We start from the raw sequence: 24,895 nt of genomic DNA, 5'->3' as shown, positions 1-24,895 counted from the left end.
ATATATTGCATTATCTAGTAGAGTTAATTATTTCATTTTATTTTCAGGATTTCTTGAATATCCACACATTCTTGTTCATTTGAACATTTCTAAAATATTATTTTAATACCATTTTCAATTTCCTTCTCATATATCATGGATGCTATTTACTGGGATTACATTAAATTTATAGGACTTAGACAAATTTGAAGGTGGCAAAGAAAAGAGTTGGTACAGTTCTAGCTTGACAGCTTCCATTTTCATGGTGAAGAAAGAGGCAAAGACAAGCTGGGAGTAAGTACACTAGGGTGAGACACACACTAATGGAAAATGACAAAAGTTGGCTTCCTCTGACTTCTGCTTAAGGTGCTATCTCTTATCTCTACCTGTGTGCTTTCAGATTCAAGGCAGTATTTACCTAGACAAAAATTGGAATGGCCAGTTCTCCAATTTCCCAGAAATGCAGAACTTATGGTGGATTTCTTCTGCTATACAAACTGGCACAATGTCTTAAACTGTTGTTTGAGAAAAGTCTTCTTCACTATTAAATCTTCTTTCTAATATCACCAAGTTGTTCATGTAAATAGGTTTGTGAGAAAACTAAGATGAAGCAGAGTTTAAGGCAAAAATATTTGATTTCTTTCAACCATTCAGAGGCATTCATCTCAAAAGGTAGCAATAAAGAAGAGAAGTCCACTTTGTATTGTGTGAGCTACTTAATTTCACCCTTCATGAACTGCACACTCCACTATTTCAACCACTCAATGGTTTTGAAAAAGTAGACTCTCTTAGTGAAGTATAGTTTTCCAATAATTGTCTCTTGGATTACATGTAAACAAGCATACGGTTTAGATTGATGTAATACCTTCACTCTAAAACATCTCCAGGTAATTTCTGGTGGACAAAAACAGGGTGCTCTGGTTTCAGGGACAAAATTTATTCTTCTGATATAAGATAGATTTTAAACACTCAAGCAGTCTTCACTAGGACTCTTCACAGGAAATAGAGAATTTAAAAAATTCAGAACCCAGTTAGATGTTTCAAGTGTTAGACTGATGAGAACTTTTGTAGACAAAGTGGATTCACTTTGAACCTACTTCCTCCATTTAACTTTTATTATTTTATTTTAACAGAAGCAAGGCTTGAAGTGATTTAATAGCCCCTTAGAGACTGTTTGACTATTACATAACCCATAAAAAGCAATATTTGGATGATTTAAAGGCAAATGAATCAGAAATGTAAAGATTCAATTTTCTTCGTATGATACAAGATTTTTCTCCCCAGGGTCAATAAAAATGGTCCTGTGAGTAAAACACATCTTGGATTTTATTGACACAAAGGTTATTATATATGCATGTGCAGGTAGTTATGTCTTCTCTAAAATAATTGTATTTAAAAATATTTAGACAATCAATCGTATTTTTCTATGGATTGAGAAGGGCTCTAACCAATTCTCCATTTTCTGCAGAAAAGATAATTTTCTTGCAGCAAACCTAGTTGATTAAGTTCAGCAGATTCTGTAAAGTCAGAGCCAGATGGAGATGTGATCTCAGTTCCCCAGGCGATGTTCTCATGGGGTTTCCCTCAAAAGTTATTTTAGGCTTCTCAGTTACACCCAAGGTGGGTGATGGTGGCATGTTCCAGAGTATCCATGTAACTGGTCGTCAATATTTTAAATTTGGTTACTCCTCATACATTTATTGTCTTCTTACACTTAAACAAAATTTTCATTTAGTCACTGGACTTGAGAGACATCAGCACTTCTATGGGGGTTAAGAAATGGCTTCATGCTCTGCTGATATAAAGAAAATGGGAGTCAGGAAACCTATTTCCTTCTACTTGTTCTCCCATTACCTCTCTAAGGGACACTAGGTAAATTCCATTGTGTTTCAAACCCCAGTCTCCTCATCTGTAAATTAGGGTGGTTAGATAATCTTTCAGATGCCTTTTACAGCTGATGCACAATTTTGGTACGTAGTAATTATTCATTAAATGGTAACATTTGCTTTTACTGATAAACTTGCTCCATGGTGAATATTGAAATATCTAGGATCTAGGTTCATAAAGAGTTTAGAAGTTGACTGAAAAGTCTTGGACTTGTGCCTTGCTTCACTGTTTATTAGCTGTGTAATCCTAGGGGAAATATCTGCATTTTTTTAAAGACTCAATTTCTTCATCTGTAAAATGGGAATGAAAGTAACACTATTAAGCACAGTTTTCTTGTTGCAAGTAATAGAGTCTGCTCTGGCTAGTTTAGGCAGGAAAATAATTTGTACAAATATTAAGCAACTCCCAGAATCCTCTGGAGGGCAAGAAAACCAGACTTAGAAATGATGAGGCCAGAAACAACACCAAATCAGACTATAGAATTTGCTCCAGTGAAAATACCATTGCTGCCAACACTTGGCAACCACTTTGTTTCTTGGAGAGACACTGTAGCTTGCATTGGTAATGCTTGGTCCTGGATGCCAGGAACTCAGCCATTGAGCCCCTATGCCATGTTCAGCTGGGATAGATGCCATTCATGTCTACCTCCATGTAGCTTTAGCTTCCAAGCTGAGGACTCATATGAGTGTTTCTGATCGGCAACACCTAATTCACATGTCTGACATCAGCAACAGGGAAGCCTGGGACAGTAACTTCTGGCTCTGCCTTGCGGGTTACAATGTTGGAAACTCCTCAAAACTCAGAAAAGATGTTCGGAAGAAATTGGCCAGCTTTAAGCTACTCTATCAAGGTGAAAAACAATGCCCCAAGTAAGAAACTCTGCACTATGTGAATGGTGACTACTATCTTTTAAAGCTTATGCTGTTCAAAGAAAAATAACGTAGATGAAGCATGTAAATGAAAATTGCCAGGTAACCTAGCTAGATGTGCTTTCTTTTCAGATTTTCTGTGTATACATACACACACACACACACACACACACACACACACACACATCCAATTGTAAAATATATTCTTATCATAAAAATTCATAAAATAGGGAAAAATTATAGGGAAGAATACATAGCATCCAATAGTCCTATCAGCAGATAACTACTCTTACCATTTTGGTTCATACCCATCCATCCAGTTAATATAATTATATAACATATTATACATATTTATCTATATCATACATATATAGACACAAATTTGTATGAATACCCACATAATAACATATGATTTTATACTCAGAAAAATTAAATATGTTATAGGCATCTTCCCATGCTAATAAATATTGTTCAGCATCATTATTTTTTAAGTCTGCATGTCTTGCTGTTGTATGAATATACAATAATTTTTCCGTAATCACCTATGTGGGGTAATTTCCAAAGTTTTACTTTTATCAGGAGACTTATGGTGAACATTGGTATAGACAAATACATATGTGGAGTAATTCCCTAAGGTGAATTTAGAGAAATAGAATTGCTATTTAAATATATAATTGAGAGGGGCATCTGGGTGGGTCAGTCTTTTAAGCATCAGAATCTTGATTTTGGCTCAGGTCATGATCTCAGGGCTGTGGGATCAAGCCCCAAGTTGGGCTCCAAGCTGGATATAGAGCCTGCTTAAGATTCTCTCTCTCTCCCTCTGCCTCTCCCCCTAGATCCCCCCAACTCATGAGTGTTCTTTCTAGCTCTCTAAAAACAAAACAAAACAAAACAAAAAAATATATATATATACAGTTGAAAAGACTTTTGATACAGTCAATAAAGTTGGCCTCAGAAAATTGATAACATTTTATATGTGCAACATTTGAATGTAAATTTCCCCACATTATCATAATATTTGGTATCATCAACTTTTTTAGTTCATTTGTTAGGAGAAAAATATCTCATTAATGTTTAATTTGCGTTTCTTAGTTTACTACTTAAATATACTTCTTTTTTTAAGATTTTGGTTTTTTTTTTTTTAAGACTTTATTTATTTATTCTTGATAGAGGCAGAGACATAGGCAGAGAGAGAAGCAGGCTCCAGGCAGGGAGCCTAATGTGGGACTTGATCCTGGGAATCCAGGATCACACCCTGAGCCAAAGGTAGATGCTCAACCACTGAGCCAGCCAGGCATCCCTAAATATATTTCATATATATTTATTTTCCACTTATATTTATTTGTGAAATGTGTGTTTATGTCCTTTTTCTACTAATAGATTGATTTTTAAATTTTTTTTTTTTTACTGTTTTTCAGGGCTCCCTCTCTCTATAAAGATACTAAATTTTTGTGTCTTCCAAATGCCTCTCCAAGGATGTCATTGTCTTTTATTAAAATTGAGGTAAAATTGAGGTAAAACATATACAGTAAAGTATACAAGTCTGAAGATCACAACTTGGTATACATATATCACATAATAATTACCTGGATCTAGAAAACATTTCCAGCACCCAAAAAGGCTCCTTAATTTTCCCTCCCAGTCGATATTTCCCTCTAGAGGTAACCAAATATTTTGACACCATAGGTTAGTACTGCTTATTCTTGAACTTCATATAAATGGAATCATATGTGGGAAGAAGTCTCTGGCTTCTTCTATTTACTATTATGTCTGGGAGAGTCATCCACATTGATACAGGTAAAGTAGCTCATTTTTCTGAACCATAACTTACTCATCAGTAAAATGAGGATAATAATAGTACTTAAGTGGAAAAAAAATAAAAAAATAATAGTACTTAAGTGGTAGTCATGGAGATAAATGAGTTAATGTAAGTAACTATGTGTTTGGAATATTGGGTTATGCTACCTGTATGTTCTTCAAGAAGTTGTGGAATGAACCTTTACTGCTCACATCCATGCACCATTCCTACCAAATCTGCTTCTCAGATAATCTCAGATCTGCTATCTTTTCTCCATCACTACATTCTCTGCTCTAGTCCATGCCTCCATGTCACTCCTTTTGTCCACTGTGTTTGTCACCTAATGGGTCTCCCCCTTTCTAAGCATGTGCTCCCTCTCATTGCATGTAGGTTAAAAACCTAAGCACCTCATCAGAGTCTACCAGGTTCTTCACCTTATGGCCCTGCCTCTGCCTTCATCCAGGCTTGCACTTGTGTTCCCATCACCTTCATGCTCTGGACACATTCCCTGCCCAGCTACCTTCTCTCCATGCCTGGCCTGCCCAATCCCTACTTACACGTTCTCAATGAAGCCTCTCCTGATGTGGCAATATCACTCAGATCTCCGTATGTAATCACTTGTCTTGCCTTCTTTTCTTTCTTATCACTCACAACATGCGTTCTTACACATGTATTTGTATGTTTATTTAATATCTGTCTCTTAGCTCTATGAGGTATTTATTTGCCACCTTATCTAGCATAATGCTTTGCACATAAGAATTGCTCAATAAATCAATTGAATGAATGGTTCCCAGTCTAGTGGTGGATAAAGATATGGAGGCAATAACGATGAGAAGAAAAGCCAAACAGATGTATGGAAATAGATGCCAGGCACCCAGAGGAGGAAGAAAGAAACTGCCCGGAGAACCCTCCCACTGGCAGGTTGCCTATAGGCAGAGGGGCTCATTGACTAACTTCCCCTGGAATGTTACTCTCTCAGGGTGGACATGTTGATGGCACTATATCACCACAGGGAAGGAGCTGTTTCCAAGCCAGATATTAGATGCACAAGTCCCAAGGGACTCGAAGAGGCAGAGATTTGTCTGCGCTCTTGGCTCACACACAGAGCACAATGGCAGCTCTGAAGAGGGCAGAAGTCCTGTGCACCCGCAAGCCCTGTTTATTTTCTCCTCCAGCAGCAGGGGTGGCATAGGTCAGCCAAAATGGTGCATCCTGATGAATATTTATTGACCCAAAATGTCATGCTGACAGACATGTGGACAGGCAGACACAGAGGCCTCACTTTTCTGCTCCCAAGGTTGTGGCACAGCTGACATTTCCCTGCACGGGTCCTGACTTCTCCAGCTGCTCCTGGGGATGCCGGTGTCTTGCTGATGGGGGTCAACACCAATCCTGTGCCCTGTGCTTTCCATGCTGCTGCCCATGCCTCTACCAAATGGTGTTCTCAAGACATTTCCCATTCTCTGACCCACACTTACTCTCACCTAGCCAGTCTCTAGTTCAATAGCCTCTCTATGGATTCTTCCATTCCCTTCTTAATTCCATTGCCAGAGTTATGAGTGGCCAAATTAATGGTACATTTTACAGAGGGAAGTCCTGGGTGACACCAGGGACTTTGTGGCAGAGAAATGGGTTCTGCTTTTTCTATAAACAATAATTGTGTGGTCATAAATGTGACTTTTTCTCCCTTATTCTTAATGTTTTCATCTTCATTTTCTGGGTTTTCTTCCATCTCTCCCATCATAGCTGACTTTATGTGATTAATTTAACATTTATTTTAAAAACATTTTATTGTTATAATCTGAGTAACAGAAAACAATAAAAAGCAAATGAACAGATTAAAATGATTCTTTTAAGGCTAGCACTCTTGTAAACACCTGTCCGTGATAAGAGACTTCTTCCAGTCACCCCTAGAAACTCCCGGTATGCTCCCCTCTCAACCACTACCCCCTCTCTTCCTGCCAGAATGACCACATTCCTAACATTTCAACAACTTCCCCCTTTTCTTTATAGTCTTAATACCCAACTGTACATTCCTAAATACTTGCCTGGTTTTGCCTTATATTTGCCTATATGTGTATGCATCTTTTAAATATCTTTTAGTCTACAAGTTTTCCCCTCCATCTCCTTATTTTTCCTTACAATTCATTTATTGAAGAAACTGGATCCCTTATGTGTAGTGTCCTATGGTCCGGGTTTTGCTGATTGCTTCCCCAGAGCAAAGTTTAGTCTGTTCCTCTGGCCTCTATGTTTCCACTCTATGTTGTCCCAGTCTAGGTTCTTTGAGCATGACAACCTCAAGGCTGATGTGTTCTTCATCAGGAGGCATGTGTGTCTCAATGTCTTTCTTTTTGTGAAATTAGTACTCATTGATTGATTGATTGGTACTCATTGACTGATGTCTTATACTCTCTTTCTTAATTCCTTAAAATACACTGATATTCCATTGCTATTATTCTTTCTTTATGAGTTTGTTGAAATATTGTCATTAAGTACCCATGTGGTTTTTGTTTTTTCAGTGGTACAATTTGCATAGGAAAGGCATGATAAAAGCTATTTTCAAAAAAAGAAAAAAATAGCTGGTTCCCTAGAATCTTCCCTAGACATCAATTTGATTTTTTAGAGCTGATTTTGTAAGTAGTTAAGTGACTAATCATGCAATACACTAGCATCCCTTTTAAGGATGTCACATGTCCTAGGAGAGAGAAGGGAATCAAAGACAGGGAACCAGTAGCCTCTGAACTGGGGGAGAGGGTAGGCCAGCAATGTGGGAACCCACGTAGGAGCCCAGTATGCAGACAAGACTCACATTTGCTCTGGGCTGACCTCCCATCTTCTGGTCAAATATGTTTGTCTAAAGCAGATTATCTTGGCCACATTAACGTATAGCTAATACTTGGGAAGGGATTCAAAAGAGGCCTCTCTGGAGACACTCTGCCTTCCTTACTTCTCAGCCTGTGATCCCTTCTTGGGATTTGGCAGTTCATCTTCCATAATTCTCACTCCTCTGTTCAACTCCTCTCCACCCCCTCACAAGGAATGTCTGCAAATCTCAGGTGTATCTCAGTTCACCTCCAGTTGCTCAGTGATGTCTTTCTTCATGTATTTTTTCCTTTAGGAGTAGCTGAGGATTGTGGATGTGGGCTGGGTTGGGGAGGGAGATGAGGGGTTGAGGGATGAGGAGGCTGGTGCTCTTTTTAACTAGAAAAACTTTTCAAGTTGAAATTAGAGTTTCCAGCAGGGCCTTAATTGTCCTTTGAGTAATACCAAATTCTCCTTCTTTTAAATTTGTTTTATGATACATAACTCACATACCATACAATCTACCCCTTTAAAATACACAATTGAGTGGTTTTAACATGTTCAAAAGGGTGTGCATCTTTTATCTAAGTCTAGAATGTTTTCATTACTTCTAAAAGAAACTCTAACCCATTAGTAATCCATCTGCATTATCCCCTCTCCCCACGCCACCCATTAATCTACTTTGTCTCTGTGTTTTCCTAATTCAGACATTTTATATAAACGGAATCATACAATACCTGAACTTTTGTATCTGGCTCCTTTCACTTATGTTTTCAAGGCTCATTCATGTTGCAGTAGGTATTAATACCTCATTCCTTTTATGGCTGAACAATATTTCATTGTATAGATATAGAACGTTTTATCCACTCATAAGCTGATGAACATTTGGGTTCATTCCACCTTTTGGTTATTATGAATAGTGCTTCTATTAATGTTTGTGTACAAGTTTTTGTGTGCACATATGTTTTCAACTCTCTTGGTGTATACTCAGTGGAATTTCTGGGTTATATAAGTCTATGTTTAATTTTTTAAGGGACAGCCAAATTGTTTTTCAAAGAAGCTGCACCATTTTATATTCCAACTAGCAGTATACAAGGTTTCCTGCTTCTCCAGATTCTTATCAACACTTGTGATTTTCTGTCTTTTTTGGTTTAGCCATCTTAGTAAGTGTGAAGTGGCATCTCACTGTGGTTTTGATTTGCATTTCCCAATGACATGTTGAACATGTTTTCCTGTATTTATTGACCATTTATATATCTTCTTTGGAATTGGTTTTTCACAAACTATACATGGTCCTAGAGAGGTTTGTCTTTGGTTCTCTTTAGTTTTCTTCTTTTGCTTTTCCTCTGCCCCTTCAAATATCAGGAAAGTCCTAAAGTATTCTGCATACCTGCTCCTCGGCTACATCTTTGCTTAGAGAGAACTGCACAGCAGTAGATTTGAAGTGAAGTGGGGAAAAGGGATGATGTTTCTGTGTGTGTAATTTGAAAAAAAGTCCCTAAAGGAGAGTGAAAAACATCCATCTTTCTCCTTGAGTCCTATTTTTGTACAGTTCCGCCTTCAATATCTATGAGAAGGCAGGGGAAGTAGAGGTTCTAGAAATCCTGTTTCTCTTATAAGAAGGATAAAACTAAAAAAAAAAAAATGATCCATAAAAAAGTTGATGAGACATTCATGGCTAGGACTGACCCCAGGAACCACTTCCTTTTCTGCTGTACTCCTTCCTCAACTCTTCTTCTTACTCTGGCACTGACAGGCTTCAGAGCAGCTTTCAAGTATCCTCTGAACAAAGAACACAATAAACTCCTTAGTCTTGAGCCATAGGAGCTCCATCATGTCCTCAAGGAAACATACGTTGTGAACGAGGCTCAGATATTATCCACGTGCTTCACACTGTGCTAGGTGCTGGGACAAGTTTACAGAAACAATAAATTAGTTTCTTTTTCCCCCATTTATTCAACAAACCTCTTTGAACACCTACTGTGTGCCAGATTCAGTGCTTTCCTGAAGGAGATCAGCTTGGGAAGAAATTGTTCAGAACCCAAGTCAACATTTGATGCATTCCTTCTGCATCGTCCCCATATGAAGTAGAGCTCCAGAAGAGAAGAGACAGGTGTTGAGTGATGTCACCATGAGGTACAGAGTCCTGAGGGAGTGGATGGTGGTACAGCTCTCACCATTGACCAGAGAAGCTTGAACTAGGAGCCTCAAGCTCAAGGAGGGAAGAATATTAATACCATGACATGCAGGTGGAAACAATGTTTTTGAGCTTTTGCACATTTTTCCTGAACTTCCCATCTCATACTTTACAGGAGGCTATCTTATTCCATGTGCTGTATTATTTATGGAGGTAAGAAGTAAACTTGATCCATCATCAACTGCTAGGAGGGTATTACCTCTTTAAATCTAATCTCATTGAGATCCCTGCACCTTTTTTATTGCCATTTCCCTTTTAGTCATTGTCAATTAGTTCTCCATTGCTGGTTTTAGTTTTCTATGTGATAAGCAAAGGTTTTGAATCCATCTTGATTAAAGCAGGGAGGCCCCAACCCCATCCTGCCAGCTTCCTTTGAAGTTCATGCAAACTCTATATTCAGATCAGCTGCCCAGGGCACAGAGAAAGATGAGCTATGAGCTGTGCAACATGAGGGCGCCAGGCCAGATGCTTCAAGGCAGGCAGCTTCCTTCTGGGAATAGAATCACAGGAGAGTTCCATCTTTCTGGAATGGTTTAGGTGTGGCTGAAGGGGGAGAAAGCACAGAAATAAAAAGATATAAAGATGATTTCTCAGGTCTCTTCCAAACCCTGTCCCAATTAGACCAGGATCTATTTGTTAAAGCTGGTGGCAGGCTTTACAATGCTCGGAACTGCCTAGAAATCTGGATTCTTCCAAGATGTCCCATTTGGCAAGTTGGAGGGTTGGCTCATTATATAGAGGAAATCAAGAAAGGGAAACATGGGATATTGTTAAATATATATCATGTTTTTCTCATATTTGTGCAACAACCACTCGGTCTTGCGCCCTCTTACAGACTGCCTCTTCACTTCCTCACATCTCTTGTGTTTTTCTTTATTCTCTCTCTCTCTCTGTCTCATTCTCTCTCTGTGAAACTGCTATCTTCCTCTTATTTGCCTCTTCCTCTTCCACTTATTTTTTTTCTCTTTATACATATTTTCAAATGGACGTTTGTGGCTCTGATAGTAATACATTTTAAAGAAGCCACTTTACTTTGGAGAACAGTTCTTCATTTGTAAAATATAATGATCCTTAAATTTCCCTCTAATACTAAATTCTATGATTCTTTGAAATACTTATTTTGTTCAAATAATGCATTTTCTTCTGACCCACCTAAAATCTGTAGAAATTGACCATATCATGGCTGACATGCCAAGTGATAAATAAATTCCCTTTTCTTTCTCTTTGGGGATCCCTTAACTCTGCATCAATATGAGAAAGTCAAAACATAATCTCTGACACTCCCATGCCCCCACCTACAGTCCCCAAAGCCTAAGAATCATAGTGGTGTGCCTCTGCAGCAGCAGGCTCCCACATGCCATCAGAAGCTCAGGATCTGGGAAAAAGGGAAAAAGAATAAGAAAACATCAGAAAAATCCAATTTTTACAAGGGAGAATTTTTTCTGCTGTTGAACTCCCAAAGATCATTATATGTGGCTCAGATTACATGCACTACTTTCTGTGCCATGTATTTTCAAAGTTCTTTCCCAGATAGAATATCTAAGAGAACCCCCCCAAGAATGATTTTTATTTTCCATATGGTACATACTAGTAAATCTGGCATTTGACCACATTTATGTAAACATGCAGAGATACCTATAAATTATTGGAGTTATCCCAGTTTGAGTTTCCAACTATGTACTACAATCATTACAGCTGTTCTTACTTTAGCCTCAGAAGATATTTCGGTCCATTTATATGGTTGATTAGTCATTTAGGCTGTAGACTACATTTATGACATTGTTTGGGGGTGGGGAACATACCAGATATTCACTGGAGGCACCAAGAATCCACATTTAAGCCAACAGTTCTGCAAACTGGTGGGGGTCCCCTAACCTGAGCCTCTCACACCCTGAGAAACAATTGATTGTCAGTTACCCAGGGCCACCCCACACCTTGAGATGACTTCGGGAGAACCTGGGTTTCCCACCTGCCCTCCACCCCCATCCCTGCCTCTGCCCAGAGTGTTGAGATAGAAGAGAACAGAGAGGCCAGGAGAACTGGGAGCCTTACTTTAAAAAATCTGGGCCCTACCCAACAGATCTGGGACTAGTGTGTGTTGTTAATAATAGCTTTATAGGCAGCTCGGCAGTGAAGACAAAACTGAGTTCCTTACCCAACTCTGTCCTGCTCATCCCCAACATAGTTCTTACCGCCCAGCCTTGCCCAGACTGAGCTCAGATGTGGGGAATGTCCCATGGGACTGGAAATCTTGGGCTCTAGCCTGGTGCCAACATCTGAGACAACCTGTGGTGGCACCCTAAAGCAGCTTCTGCTCCCACAGCTCTGGCTCTAGGACTTGGAGGAATCAGTCCACTGTATTATTTGTAAATAGCCATGCACTTTATTCACAAAGCATCTTAAGTTTTAGGCACCTCTTCCCCCACCCACCAAAACAAAAACAAAAAAACCCACTTTTTCTGTTTTATTTAAGCTTTTCTCTGTGCCTCACAATCACAAAGAAAGGCAGTCTGTATAGATAGGTGAACAGATTTCACTAAGTTTAGGTGGGAATCTATGACAGAGATTGGAGTAGGAGTCTAGCGTCCTGATTCCTAGACCTGTGCTCTTTCTCCAAAAACTCTTTACATGAGGCTAATAATAAACAGAAAACACTTCTGTTAGCCCTTTTATTTTCTTTTCCTCTTTAAAACTCTGACATGTCTCATCTATGTCAGTTCTCCTGAGATCAGTTTTCATGAAACTCTAGTATTTACTGGCTGTCCTCCATGCTCAAACAATGTTGGGTAGGCTCTCCAGTCTTGTTCTGATTTATTCAGCAGATGGAGAGTTATTATCAATATTTCTTCAGAGTTAGAGGGGGTATTTTTGGATGATAAAGTTTGTTTCCATTTATCATCATTTTATCCCCAGTGCTGACTTTGGGGGCTCTGATTTTTCTGTACAAAAGTGAACCATGAGATTGCATTCAACTCAGTCTGTTTTCAAAGCCCAAAGAATGGAGAGCAGGATGCAGGAAATATATGGTGGCCTTTGGCAACTTGGTGGAAACTTTGACATAAAGGAAAGCCAGTGTTGACTTGAATCTTTATTCTTATCCCTTTAAAGCTAGAAGAGGTCATAGAAAGCATTTAGTAATTTTGATGGAAGGCTTCTGTTCTCACTGGGGCAGAAAATGAGACTCAGAGAAGTCCGGAAGCTTGTCTGAAATCACACAGCTCCTTGGGCGGCAGTGCTGACCTGTGAGGCAGGTTATTTGTTCTGGGCCTGGGGACCACAGGGTCTCTCAGAGACAAGGGCTGGTCACACTGGGAGAATGCCAAGGGATAGTCTATGTGATTAGTTCAATTCAGCCTAACTAGCACCCAATGAGGCCACCACAGGGAAGCCCAGCAATGTATTGTGTGGAACCCTACAGTCTCAAAAGGGCTGACTTGACAAATCGGCTTCATCCTCTCTTCCGTTCTCCTCTGAGGGGCTGCTGCTATGTCTAAGTTGAAAAATCTACCCTGAGGACTAAAATCTTTTATTTGGTTGGATGGCTGGGGCCCACACTTTCTCTTTCTTTCCTGCGGGTAGTGAAAAGGAGGGCCGTGGAGAGGCTTTCCTACCAAACCACAGGGAGATTAAAGGGCCAGGGCCATTTCGAATGTGGAAGTCCAGAGTTCTTAGGCTTACAAAGGAGCCTTCTCGTTATTAATGGTGGCTCTGCCACAGCTGTGGCTTGGAACTCGGAAAGACTGGCGGCAGGAGAGACCCATGTGTCGGTTTGTGTGGCTCTGACCGCAGCAGTGTGCTTTGGACGTGGTGTCCGACTGACCCTCGCTGCCCACGTCGGACAAGGCTCCCTCCTGGCACCTTCTCCCTCCCTCAGAGGCAGGAAGCCCGGTGGGGGAGGAGTTGAAATTGCTAAGAATAGCCATGGTCTTTGGGACTTGCTCTTTTCAAGGAATCAATGGAATTAGAAATGAGATATTAGCTCTAATCAGTCACATATGTTGGGTTCTCAGCCCCTAGGAAAAGAATTTCTGACTGCAGCTCCTCACCCGGTGGGGAAAATGCATCTACACCTGTGAATCTGGCAGGGCCCCTTTTCTGTCCTCTGGAGAGCCCAGGACAAAAGTACATGCTGTACTAAGTATATGCTGTCAGTCTGTCATCTGGTCTGATCTGGAGTGGCCAGACTTCTGACTAAGCATCCCCTATGTGGCTTTTCAACAAGTGTGGAAGAATTTCAATGCACACATAGATCCAGACGGAGCCAAGAACTGGGGGCTGGAAGAGAATTCCTCCCTCCCCTTTGTCTTTTTCACTTATGTTTCTGAGACGTGGGGGTGTTTGGAAAATTAGGCGCACCGTGAAAGATAATTTTATGTTGTTTTACTTTCATTTTTCAAAAATGTAAAATTACGAGAATAGTCAAATGACCCCCTCTGTGCCCATCCTATAGATGCCTGTTTTATCGATGGTCAGCAGGTTTTCATGAGTGTGTGAGTTTCTCAGTTTGGCCCCTGACTGCCTGCCTTGGAATCTCCCCCAGACCTCTCCATGCAGGCTCTCCAGGAAGGCTGGGAGGCTGCCCCACGCGCTGTTCCCCAGGTAGTGTGGAGGCGTCAATCTCCGTGAACCTTCCTGTGCACCTCACAGTATCTCAGGCATCCGTTCCTTTGCCCCTGAGATCTTTGTCTCACCAACTCCACCAATTCCAGCAAGTGGTCAGAATATTATGCAAATTATACCACTCTTTGCATTATACCTTTGAAAAACAAAGGCAAACAGGGGGAATCAGCCCCTTTCCTTTTCTATCATAGCACTCTTCTACTTAGCTACTATGCATGACCCTTGTTCAAATGTAACAGACCTGCCATGAAAACGGTTTTGCCAACTTTTTAATACTAAGTTCAATTTATGATTCACACTGAAAGTTGATTGTATAGCCCTGGGTCTGTGCTTAACTAGAAATGCCCTCTGTGAATGATTCATGAATGGGTAATGGGTGTGAATACACACACACTCACACAAAACACTAGTAGAACTTTTAAATGTCAACATTTAAGTATTCCAAAGAGAGCAAAGAGCAGAGTTAATCTTCTGGAGAGAGTCTAAGTCCAAGGTCACATCCATAGTTGTTTATAGTTTGGAGTCTGCATTATGTCATTTAAAACAAAAGAAATTGAGGAAGCAGGGGTGGGTGAAGTGGGAAAGGACAGGGACGGGTGGTCAGGGAGCAAAAAGCAGGTTCTGCGTTAGCACATTCAAATCACAGCCAGGTAGCAGAGTCATGACTGGATAAGAGATTGCAACCCATTTCCCCAATGCCCCCCCGCCCCGCTCCAGATCAGTACATGTTTCTCATACATATTTGCATTCCTCACCACACTGTGCTCAGGACTGCACGAAGCAGGTGCCTGGTTGTGTTAAATGCTCATATGAATGCCGCTCCTCGGTTTCATCTGAAGGGGCCACTGACACAGTTTCAGGCCTTCGACAGGGCCAGAAGACTTGCAGTCTTGCCCTGGGAGGCCCACATTTTGCTCTCTTTCCTGACTTCCACTGTATGGACCAACATGTTTCACAACTTCAAGAATCAAGTTCACTTACATAGAATAGGGTGTGAATGGAGCCCCCAAAACTGGGCCCCAGGTAGCCCTGGATGCCTTCTGGAAGGACCACAGTGACCACTATGAGTACAGCCTTTGGATCAGCAGATTAGATTCATGTGGTTCACATTTGCCCTCCTATTGTTTACTTACTCACAAATGCTCCTCTTCTACAGTTTTATGCTACATTCCCAGGGATGCCTAGGGGCCATGTCCCACCAAACCCCCCTCCTCTGCCCTAGTACTTTTTATCCTCAGCCTTCCTAACCCTGTCCTTTAAGTATCATAAATGCTGAGAGTATCGAGGATGCTTACAGTTGAAGACATTCACTTTATTGAAGTTCTAACCGAGGCCTTAGAGTTACGGCTTTTGGAAAAAGGAAGGATAAATATGATATTTTGGGCACACACTTTTTCAATTATGGGCAGCTCAAACCTAGTATTGCTCCTCATCCATCTCAATCTGAAGGCTGGTGGGGAGGCTGCTCCTAAACATCTTTGCGCACTTAATCCCAAACCCCACTCATACAGCTTCTAAATTTTTTAAGATTAATCAAATCTAAGTCTTGCAAAGTGCACACTCTGATTTATATGAGTTTTGGCAAACAGGCATACCGAATAAAAAGCTTCTTAGTTGGAAATGACAGCATTAGGGGAACAAGGGCTAGAAAACCATATAAGGAAGGGCGTCCTGTTTTGATGAGCCTGTGGCAGCTCCTGAAACGCAGTTAAAGGACTCTAAACGTGCTGTGATATTAAGATGGGAACCCTTAGGTAACATGGCAGGAATTAGTGTGTTCTTCTATCCTTAGATTTATTTTTGAGTTCTAGTTCCCATGAAGGAAAACCCTAGAAAGTCCAGTCTTAGAGGAAATGGCACAAAGCTGTGGAAGGATCTTGTTGTAGGAGCTGGAGGTGGAGGGTGGGAAGTTGGAATCAGCTCTGGCTTAGGAACTCATCTTCTAGAAAGATGCCCAATTGTCCAATGTCCAGGCAGCACAAGGCTTGGTGAATTTGAACTTGATTGAAGCCATTGCTACCCAAGAAGGTCCAACATAATGAATCAATATGGCAGCAGTCAGTATGGGATAGTAACTTGTAGTTCGGACTCACACTAGAGTTCATGGTTCTGAGTAACTGTTTCATTAGAAGCATTTCCTAGCAGTTGAGTTAACCTTAATCTCATCCTTAATCTTTAGCAAACTTGAGCTTGTCCCATAGGAGCACTGAAAGTTGAAGCCTTTTGGCTGGCAGTACCCTGTTCCCCTGCCAGGGGAGAGAACTGACAGAGCCAGGCTGGCTGGCTAAGTGGGCTGGGCTCAGGGCAGAGTGCCAGCCCACGAAGGAAGTATTCAGTAGGAAATAGAGGCAGAAGCCCAGCCACACAAATTGGGCCTTCCAATGGGAGATGGGGTGGGTAGCTATGGCTTGTCAGGCTCAGCACCAAATATACCAGCTATGGTGCAGATGTGTAGCAACAAGATAGGTTCCAGACCCAGCAGATAGGGGTCTGAGCCCTCAGACAAATGTTGGCCTTTGTCAGGCTGGCTTCAAAATTGAGTGGAGATGGGTCCTGCAGCTACCTAAGGAGGAAGAACTCTTCCTTTCTAAGACACATGTCAAAGGAGCAGTACCCTCCATGAAAACAGAAAAGAGTTTAAAATTAACACTTAAAGAATAGTGATTTAAAATAAGCATTTGACGGGTGCCTGGGTGGCTCAGTCAATAGCATCTGCCTTTGGCTAAGGTCAGGATATTGGGATCCTGGGATGGAGCCCCACATTGGGCTCCCTGCTCAGCAGGAAGCCTGCTCCTTCCTCTCTCTACCTCTCCCTCTGTCCCTCCCTTCCGCCCTGGCTTGTGCTCCTTCTCTCAAATAAATAAATAAAATCCCTTAAAAAATCAATTAATTAAATTAAAGTAACATTTGAATAATAGCTGTCATGTGTCATTCTACATTTTCTTTTAGGGTCTTTTGTAATGCATGACTCTATTCTTTCAACCTGTCACATGCACTGAAAACTTTTCCTCAAGAGACAGTGAAATATGAGAGTAAAATTGAGCATCTCCTTACATAACAGGCAGCAAGCATTCAGAGCACAGTTTAACCTTGTGTGCCAGGTGTCTGGCTTGCCTTTGCAGAGTTCATGGTCTCCAAGAAATAAGGTTAACATGCAGGAAATAATAGGGAGCCATATAAGCCAGATGGCGAATGCCATAGGGATTCAAAGAAATGACTGATAAATGAGGCTCATGGTCATGGGGAAAAGATATAAAAGACCCAAGAACAGGTGGGATACAATTGCAGAGAAAGAGTGAGGTGGGCAATAATCAGGCACAGAGTTCTTTTGGGCTGTAATATACATGGTGCATAGGCTGCAGCCAGTCTGATGAAGTAGAGCAAGTATTACTTTCCCTTTATAGACAAGGAAACTGGGCACAGACAGTTCCTGCTTTAATCACTATCATCCCTGCCTCATGTAAGCTACCAATAGAGTGACCACACAGAGTGATACAATAGCAGGAACCAGCTCACAGGTGCTTTGTTTGGTTTTGCTTTTAATTATTAGTGTCACTTGTTCTTAGATACTTTGAGCCATCCTGGAGGAAATATTTGAAACAGGTACCTGCTAGGAGCATTGCTTCCTTCCTGGCACATTTGGGGATTTGGGGTGGTGAGCTACAGGCACTGCCAGCCATCCTGCACAGGACTTTGCATTCCATAATTGGAATTGGCTCTGTATCCAGGCGCTGTTTCCCTGAGCACACTCCATGAGCAAAAGCTTCAAAGTACATCTGCTCTTTGACCAGAAGACATGAAATTTCAATTACCATACTTTACAATTCTCTTCATGTAATTAGATCAGATTTTTAAAGAACTTCACTTTCTTGGATTTTATTGTGTGTTTACTACAAGCAAAGTATGGTAGGTGCTGTAAGTGATACAGTGATGAATGCAAAAAGGACTCTGACTTCATTTGCCACGCTCAGGGGTAGGCAGAGTACATAGAAATAACTATAACAAGAAGCCAAACAGGGATATCCAGGTGGTTCAGCAGTTGAGTGTTTGCCTTTGACTCAGGGTGTGATCCCAGGGCCTGGGACTGAGTCCCATATAGGGCTCCCTGCATGGACCCTGCTTCTCCCTCTGCCTGTATCTCTGCCTTTCTCTCTCTCTCTCTCTCTGTGTGTCTCTGCCTCTCTCTTTCTGTGTCTTTAATGAATAAATAAATAAAATCTTAAAAAAAAGGCAAAAAAACCCTAAGAAGCCAAACAAACAGCAGAGTATCAGAACTGGAAGAATTGGGTTTGATTCTGGTTTTCACTACCTACAGGACTTACTGGCTGTGTGATTTTAGATAAGTCACTCAATTGCATTGAACTCAATTTGCTAATTTGTTCAATAGAAAGAATAAGAGTTTGAATGAATAAATGTTTATAAGAGATAAGGTGGTTATAGGTTAGCCTGTTCATATAGAAACCTGACTATCTGTGAATGGTCTTACAGGCTTTGCACCATTTGAGGCTATTGAAAAGCCAACGTATGTTTGAACACATTTTATTAGAGCAGTTTTAAAAATGAAACACCATAACCTTGGATTTGTCAGTGAGTGGGATAACACGGATGTAGCAGAAATTTCTTTTCAGGCATTCAGGCCAAGCAGAAGTTGTCATTATAATGCCTACTGTTGATCAGATCCCTTCAATGTTTATTTATTTCTTACAATAACCCTATAGATGAGTCTTATTATCATCTTTATCTTATAGGTGGTAGAGCCCACCCATGGAATGGCATTTATCCACTCCCTTATGGTAACAACTTGTCAGATGAGATCACCAAAGGAAATAAGGAAGCAGTACTTAGCAACTCAAAGTTGAGTTTTTGTTAAATTAAGTCCTAAGATGGTCTCAACTCTGCTTCATTCAGATATCCAGGCTTCTAGTGGATTCTACTTCATACATAATAAAATAAAGAAGATTCTAATCCTTATTCCCTGGGTAGATGTGGATAGAATAATATGAAAATTTAGTACAAACATTGTAAAACACTAAGTGGAATGTTTATAGTAGGTTTAAAGGTTGGTCATTCAGTTTAATGAGACTGATTGGAATTAGGAACTGTTTAAAATGACAAGAAGATATTTTCCCAGAACGAGTTCTGTTGTGGCTTTACATTTTTTGGAGCTTTACATTTTTGGATTCAACAAATTCAACTCAATAAATACTTATCAAGCACCTACTATGTGGCAGGTGCCATGATGGATACTGAAGATGCAAAGATGAAAAAAGCATCTGTTCCTGCCATTGTTGGAAGTTGCTCTGACTTGAAGCGATATAGACATGCTCGAAGGAAGCCCAGAGGAGGGAAGAAGTATGCTGCTTGGTCTGGGGCTAAAAGGAAGACTTTCTCAATGAGGCAGTCATTGAACTGGACCTCAAAAGTTTCATAGGCTCTTGCTGGACTATAAGAAAGGAAGGCAACATAAAAGTAAGAAATGGTAAGAAAACCTACAGAGGCACAGGTGAACTTGGGTGTTTGGGCTTTGGGTTTGCATGAAGCTGGAAAGGTAGTCTGGAACCAAACTGGGAAGGCTTTTGACAGCTATGGTGTAGTGTTTGGATTTTATTTCATGCAGTGGTGGGAACAGAATGGTAATCAGATAAGAAAATAGGCAATCAGCCCCTGAAATAGCTGATACAGAACTTAATTATCTTCTTGGGAGGCACTGAAGAGAGTAAGGGATTTTAGAGGCGGAGGACCTGGGTTTGAATCCTGCATCTGCCGATTACCATCCACGTGACCTTGACCAGTTTAAGGAAACTAATAAACATATTGATCTTACAAGGTTGTTGTGAGGACAGAAAGAGTATCAATGACGAGCAACGTCTATGAGGTAAAATACTAGGTAAATGCTAATTTCTACTATTATTATTTAATGCCAAAAAGATAGAGGCTGGGAGTGTCCATTTGTTTAATATCCTCTCTTTATGTTTTCAAGATTTCCTGTTTTTATACAGCACTGTAAATACTAATGGTTTGCTTTCCACCTGTCATGAAAACCCTTATTAATTGTGATGCTTCTAAACATGGTATACAGCCTAACATCTACTGGAGCAAAAGGAAGCTAGCATTTTTTAGTGCTTTGCTGAGCCAAACATACATCATCTCATTAATCTGCAATGTGACACTTTGATGTGGTTATTGTGCCCGTTCATCTGCTTAGAAAATCAATGTTGGCAGTTAATGGAACTTGTCCAGATTAATTAAGAAGTGGCAGGACCTGGGTCCGAAAGTCCTGTCTGTGCTGACTCTGATCCCCACACTGTCCCTTGCCCACTGCACTGTACAGAGCACATAGTTGGTGCTTAAACTAAATACCTCACAGCTTTTTCCTCTGGTACCTTCCCCGCGATGAAGCCCCTCCTGAGCTGGTCATGCTGATGGCACATGGCTGCTAGCTGATTGGACTGCTCCTAATCTAAGCTGCACTCATCATGTTCCTCTTGCTGAAATTTGGAATTGGGATATTTAGCATCTGAGCCTGTGGGAACCAGGTAGAAAGGATAAGCAGAGTCAGGATCTGAACCAACAGCATAGGAAGGAAGCCACGTTCAGATGCAGGCAGGCAGAAGAGTGGAGGAGCAGCCCCCATAAGGTAGAAGAAAATGGTGTCTTGGGAGGAGGATGGAGGTGCACAAACAGGATTCCAGAGTGGGGACCTGTGCGCACAGAGAACAATATGGGCAAAGGGCTGTCTCAGCCTCTGCTGAGTTCCCCATTTCTAGCTCTAATTTGTGAGAGATTTTTATATCCTTATAACAATCTCCTTTTTGGAAACTAGCTGGTCCTATAGTCAAATAGCCTTGACCAAAGAAGCACACGATAAATAGCTCTCTCCCAAGCAGCCACCTATAACACCTTACTGATGTCAGTGTAATTCTTTGGTCCATAGGTCATTCTTGACAATTTGGTCCTGGGGCCCTTGTTCTGGAAGGACCAATAATGTTTTAGAAATCACTCACCCAAGAAAGGTGGCAAATAGTGGAACAGAGGTATTTGAAAAACATTCACAGGGGGGAATCCCTGAGTAGCTCAGCCGGTTTAGCGCCTGCCTTCGGCCCAGGGCATGATCCTGGAGTCCCTGGATCGAGTCCCACGTCGGGCTCCCTGCGTGAAGCCTGCTTCTCCCTCTGCCTGTGTCTCTGCCTCTCTTTCTCTCTGTGTCTCTCATGAATAAATAAATAAAAATCTTTAAAAAAAAAACATTCACAGGAGTTTTAGGCTATTTTAGATGGTCTGAATACCTGCGAATAAATCATATAATGTCTCTAAAATTCACATGATGCCTTATCTCAATGCATTTTAAAAATTAATTTTTACAAGCTAGGAGTTCTGGTTCCACCTTTAATGATAACAACAATTTTTTTTCAATTTTATTTAAATTCAATTAATTAACATATAGTGTATTATTAATTTCAGGGGTAGAGTTTAGTGATTGATTGGTTCCATATAACAATGCTCATTACATCACGTGCCCTCCTTAATGCCCAACACCCCGTTATCCCATCCCCACATCCACCTCCCCTCCAGCAAATTTTTTTTTACATAAAGTAAAAAGGGCACTGAAAAGCAAAGAACAGTCTGATTTGGGACTAGCAAAAAAGCAGTGACAGATTACATATTTCCTTAGAGGAAAAGACCCGCAGCAGACTTCAAGTGTCAGGGAGAGGAATACTTTATGATCTTCATACAGCTACTTGAAAGAACAGTTAAGTGCTCCTTTTGAAAGCAGTGTATGAAAAAGAGGGAAAGGCATAAGTTAAGAGGTTAACTTAACTCTATTTTTAATGTGATTTTTTAAAAAAAATTCTTGCTTTGTATGTTATTAGTCTTTTCAGTGTGAATCTATGCTAACGTAAGTAAGTGCTTAATAAAAGTTCTATTTTTGTGGGGGGAAAAACGGCCTATTTTAGGAAAGTGTGCTGAATTCTCTCTGACTTGGGCACAGGCCTACGGGGATTCAGAGGGGTCTGGTTATTGAGGCTGCAACCAGCTGGAGCTTTCATAGTACCTTAACAGAAAAGGAGCATCACTTTTGGAATACTGACTCATGTTTTTAAAACAATGGCAGACATCATCGTACCCAAATGGAAAATCCAATGTACTGACTATTTCCACTGTGAATTTTGAGTATACAGAACCCTTGCCAGCTGTGGAGAAATGGAAAGTGCATTGAACTTGAGGGCAGAGGACTGGGTTGCCTGTGTCACTGCCACATATTTGTTGTATGATCTTGTGGAAACCACTTAACTTCTCTGAGCTCAGTTTTCTTGTTGGTAAAATCATGAGGACCAGAGAAAGGTCCGTGAAAAGTCTTCATTTTCTAGGAGTGTGGAGTCAAACCTTCTAGAGAGGTTGTGGATAGGATTAATAGAATCCTATATTTGACCATGACTAGCACAGTGCCTGGAGCAAAGTGGGCACTCCAAAGCTGCTTGTTGCTTTCTTCATTTTGTTACTCTGTGCCAAGTGCTGACAAGCCTACAGTACCTGGGGTCCTGTTAATCAGGAACGACATGATCATCGGCTTCTACTAGCCCAGCAAGAAACGGCCTCTACCCGCCGTTTTCCTGCTGCTTGGTGGGTAGAAGAAGGTATGACTCATGAATGCTAGCTGAGCAGGTGAAATCCATGTCTCTTGGGACTTCAGGTGCTTGGGGAACAACTAGTCTTTTCCATATTTGGGTTTCAAATTCAAATCTCTAAACGAGATAGAGATCTACTGTAAAACTGGAATGCTCAAACGGTTCAATCAGCGTGTGAGAATCCGAAAAGTCAGCTTCATTGGAAATTCTTAGAAAAGAAGGCACTGGCAAGGGTAGGCCTGGTTTGGAGGGTGTCAACATGCAGATGGGGCATGGAGGTGGGGAAGCAGGATGTAGAGAAGGATGCCCTGATATTCCTTCAGTGGCTGCAAATTGCTTTGTAAGGGAGGATTCCCCACTCGGGATCAATAAGCAGTTCTCAGCTGATATTCTTTAAAGCATATGAAAGTGTGGAAGCAATCATACCGTGGGGGAGTTTCCATGGGGCCCCAGGCAGGCTGAGGTAGAAGAATGAAAGCTGCCCTAGAGGGCTCAAGAGAGGCAGGAAGGGAAACAGCTGTGAGCATCTCTGGAAGGAGGAAACCTATAATATTCACACACAGGGTGAGAAAGAGAGAAAAGGAATAGGGACATAGGGCAGCAGGAAACAGCACATTTCCACTGAGTGCACTTTTGAAAACATAATGATTTTGTTTAAAAAAAAATGGGGAACTGGTGCATCCCATATGAGAATTTGTTTTTAACCAATGAGTAAACAAGTCAGGCTTTAACTTTAAAAATGTAATTCTCCACCTTTACTCTTCACCATCTCATCAATGTGGGCTTGAGAGGGAGCACTCAAAGTTTAACACTATATCAAAGTTTAACACTATATCCACTAAAAAAATTAATTTTTTAACTTGTCCCTAGTTTACAAGTGGATGAAACTGAGCAGCCTGACTGGAAGATAGAAATATGGTCTACACTACTGCTTTTTTGCATGGGCAGGAGGAGGACTGTTGGTCTATAAAGCAACCAATATGATAGGAACATATCTTGGGAAATTAAAAGAGATTTGGACAAGGGGGAGGCAGATAGCACCTGTTTTTTGCTGAGCATCTATTTAATCTTTGTCTTTTCCTCATCTGATAAAATGAGGATAATAATACCCATCTCTCAAGCTATTGTGAAAATAAGATTCTGGAAGGGTGTGTAACAGGACTCAAGCTGTAGGAGTAGACACTGAGCAAAGAAATGTTGGTGTGCTTTCCCTGGCCCACCTGCAGATACCCCTGTGTTTTCTGGAAAAACATTTGTTAACTGCCATGTAGAAATGTGCTTCATGTCATCTAAGGCAAATGGGGCGTTGGTGATTGAATCTAAGTTTTCTCTTCTTCCTACCTCAAGGGACCAAAGTTAAGTTAGGAGAATGAATATTTCGTGTTTCTTGCTGTGTCAGAGTTGTTGGTTGTGAGGAGTTTGCGGGGGGTGGGGAGGATGATGGCTATTTTGATGTCTCTATTAATCATACACTAGATGCTTCCAGGCAGCTGAAACAACTACATTTTCTGACATGATTTACATACTACTGGCCCATGGAGAGACACCTTTGGAGAGGGTCCCAAAGGAAAGCCAACAGCAAGTGTCCACTTCTCTCAGATACCATGCTAGGTACTTTCAAATGCTATATTCCTTCATCTCCTTGACCTACCCTAGGAAGGAATATGTCCACTTTAGGAAAGGAAAGACTGCAACTGAGAGACATTGAGTTGTCTGCAAACTTATTACAGTGTTTGTCCTCTGACTGAAGAGAAACATCGAGCCTGAGATCCTTGTGAGCTTGTAGAAGGGGAAGCACAGAAGAGTAAGCACCAAGTCTGTCAATAGGGTTTCAAAATTCTCATTGCTTCTGCTGTGGAGGTCACTATAGTGTGGTCAGACAACCTCTGGAGGTATCTGGCACACATAGAACCTCTCCAGCCACCCTCATAGCACATCCTCAGAGCTTGGCTCATGAGGTAAGCCACAGTGCCTCTCTGTGCCAGTGCAGACAGCTATGGGAAAAAGGGACTATTTCACAATTAACTTCATTTCATTGACAAATAGTCATGCCTAGGTTGGCCATGAATGCTTCTCCAAAGGAAGGACCAAGTTGTGGGATGATTTATTGGGATAT

At 41.0% G+C, this 24,895-nt stretch overlaps 1 long non-coding RNA gene across 2 annotated transcripts in view; it reads left to right on the top strand.

The window, feature by feature from the left end:
* The window catches only part of LOC144280523 (uncharacterized), a 91,211-nt gene that overhangs the window by 37,769 nt on the left and 28,547 nt on the right, over positions 1–24,895 (top strand). For both annotated transcript variants that reach the window (XR_013348921.1, XR_013348922.1), the window contains one exon: positions 19,384–19,631. This is a non-coding gene — a long non-coding RNA (uncharacterized LOC144280523). The remainder of the gene's footprint in view (positions 1–19,383; positions 19,632–24,895) is intronic.

The sequence above is a fragment of the Canis aureus genome, chromosome 12 (assembly GCF_053574225.1).
Source record: "Canis aureus isolate CA01 chromosome 12, VMU_Caureus_v.1.0, whole genome shotgun sequence".
NCBI lineage: Eukaryota > Metazoa > Chordata > Mammalia > Carnivora > Canidae > Canis > Canis aureus.
Note: the sequence above shows the minus strand (reverse complement) of the source record. Positions and strands in the feature narration are given on the sequence as shown.